The sequence below is a fragment of the Octopus bimaculoides genome, chromosome 24 (assembly GCF_001194135.2).
Source record: "Octopus bimaculoides isolate UCB-OBI-ISO-001 chromosome 24, ASM119413v2, whole genome shotgun sequence".
NCBI lineage: Eukaryota > Metazoa > Mollusca > Cephalopoda > Octopoda > Octopodidae > Octopus > Octopus bimaculoides.
This window is the reverse complement of record NC_069004.1, coordinates 31,624,607-31,627,475: the sequence shown is the minus strand read 5'-3', so window position 1 is coordinate 31,627,475 and position 2,869 is coordinate 31,624,607. Positions and strand designations below refer to the sequence as shown.

At 36.2% G+C, this 2,869-nt stretch overlaps 1 protein-coding gene across 1 annotated transcript in view; it reads left to right on the top strand.

The window, feature by feature from the left end:
• The first annotated feature begins 1,442 nt into the window (after positions 1 to 1,442).
• Positions 1,443 to 2,869, top strand: part of LOC106871073 (uncharacterized) — a 52,455-nt gene continuing 51,028 nt past the window's right edge. Inside the window, exon 1 of the mRNA XM_052976335.1 lies at positions 1,443 to 1,558. The gene's annotated coding sequence lies outside the window, so the exon portion shown is untranslated. The remainder of the gene's footprint in view (positions 1,559 to 2,869) is intronic.

Genomic DNA, 2,869 nt, shown 5'->3' with positions numbered 1-2,869 from the left:
CCTTTCCCTTGGATAACACTGGTGGTGTGGAGAGGGGAGGCTGGTATGCATGGGGGACTGCTGGTCTTCCATAAACAATCTTACCCAGACTTGTGCCTCAGAGAACTTTCTAAGTGCAACCCCCTGGTCATTCATATATAAATGCCAGTGCCACGTAAAAAACACCCAAGCTGGTGCCATGTAAAAGGCACACCCAGGCCAGCACCACGTCAGAGGCACTCGTGCCATAACCAAATGAAAATGCACCTGTGCTGACGTCACATAAAAGGTAACCATGCACACTCTGTAAAGTGGCTGGCATTAAGAATGGCATACAGTCTTGGAAACGAAATCAGGCTGGAACTTGGTCCAGATCTCCAGCTTTGGTCAAACCGTCCGACCTATTCTGGCATGGAAAATGGATGTTAAATGATGATGATGATGATGATGATGATGATATATAAATATATATTTGCACATATTCACTAAATAAATATGTGTGCGTGCGCGCGTGTATGTATATATATATATATATATATACAGAGAGAGAGAGAGAAACAGACAGACAGGTTTACTATATATATATATCTTTTATATACAGTGGATCAGGCGTTGCTTTCAAAACATTCTGATGCATAATATATATATACCCACTCAAACACGTTTCAGTGTAAAATTAGTTCCGTTTCCAGTGGCAGAAATACTTAAAATAAATAAAACAAAATCCACAAAAAAAATATCCTACAGAAACAAAATTTCCACTACCGTCGAGAGTTACGCTTCCTTAGTTATCCTTTTTCGCCGCTTACTATACAAAGAGCATTTTAAGGTGGCGCTGCCAGTCATATTTTAATTTTGACTGCACCACCCTATATCACTTCTCGCAATGCCAGCCCTTCCTCCTACTTCCGTATATACATGCACACCCTCTTGCACTAGCATTCTTACTCTTTCCCCGCTCACATTTCCCCTCTCTTTAATACTTTACCTTCCGCTTTTCCGACTCTTCCACCACCACCACCACTACTTTATGCATTGCTAATCCTTCCTCCTACCTCGCTATACTTTATATACTCTTACCTCTCAAATTCACTCCCTATGTTACTCTCTATCTCTCTCTCTCATATTCCTCCTCTGTCTAACTCACTCTCTCACAATATTTCTGCTTACAACATCACCACCGTCACTCTAGCATCGCTTACCCTTCCTCCTACCCCGTTACATTTCATGCACAAACACCCTCATACTTCCACTCGCACTTTTTCTTTATTTCACTTTACCTTATATTCCCCCTCCCTTTAAGACTCTTCCTCTCTCGACTCTCCTGTTACAACACCACCACCACACCACCATCATAATCACCCTAGAATTGCTTACCCTTCCTCCTACCTCGCTATATTTCATACACACACATCCTCATACTCCACCTTGCACTTACTCCTTATTAAACTCTTACTCTCTCTCCAAATTCCCCCCTCTCTTTTAAACTATCACTCGCTCTTCCATCGACTTCATCATATTCGCTGCAATTGTTGTTGTTGTTGCTGGAGTTGCTTCACTTCTGTTGGATTCTATTAAGGTTTTATGTTTTGACATTTTTTAATCGTATTTCGCCATATTCCTTCGCCTTTGTCTTTTTCCCATGATTATTATTATTATTAATATTACAGATTTACAAAGCCATTATTATTATTATTAATACCTCTTTTATTATCATTTACTTTTAACCCTCACCTTGTCACAAACACAATTCCTTGACATTGCACCTTCCTCTCTCTCACATGCATATATATACATATATATACACATATATACATATATATATGTTGATCGACTGCGTGTCCCTTTATTTTTATATACAGATCCTTAGACTTTAATGCTGGTAAACTCTCACCTGTTTAGTTTACCCTAAACCTTCTTGAGGGTGTGTATGTATGTATCTATATGTATATATATACATACATATATACCCTATATGTATGTGTGTATATTATACTCCATATATATACGCACACATACCCTCCATTTATTTATGTATATGTGTATATATATATATATATATATATATATATATATATATATATATATATATATATATATATATATATATATATATATATATGGTTGTGTGTATTTGGCGATGCAAACAGAAAATCGGAATTTTGGACACTGAACTCACTCTAACTTCTGCCAATTAATGATAGTAATTGTTTTATGTATGTATACATACACACACACGTACACACATATAAACACATGCCTATATACACGCACAAAACCGAAATAATATCGATATTTGGAAGGCTCTCACCCCTAATCTATCTCTATCCACACACACACACACACATATATGTACGTATGAGGGAGAAAGGGGTGGTTGCGATAAAGAAAATTAAAATACTGAACCTTAATTAGCAATATTAACATAAGAAAAGGAAACACTGCCCCCCCCCCCCGTTCCTCTCATTAAGGGTTTCATTTGGAAAATTAAGTTTAGGTTTGTTATGAGTAGAGTCCGATCTCATTAGTAGATTATTTCTTTCTCTTTGATACATATATACACACACACACACACACAAACTACATAGATATACATAAATACACAGACGCATATATATATATATATATATACATACACACACACGTGTGATTATAGTTATTTGCTGGCTTCAGAATACACACACTACGTACAAACATATATATTTATATATATTTATTATTATTTATTATTCATCTGTACATGTGTATAATATGTAAAGCTATGTAACTTGTTCGTTAATATGATACATCGTCAAGCCGAAAACCGACCCTCATTGACCGACATCTATTCAAACCTGCATATCGCTTTTTCTCTTATTTATTTATTTTAATCTTGACAATGAATGATCGA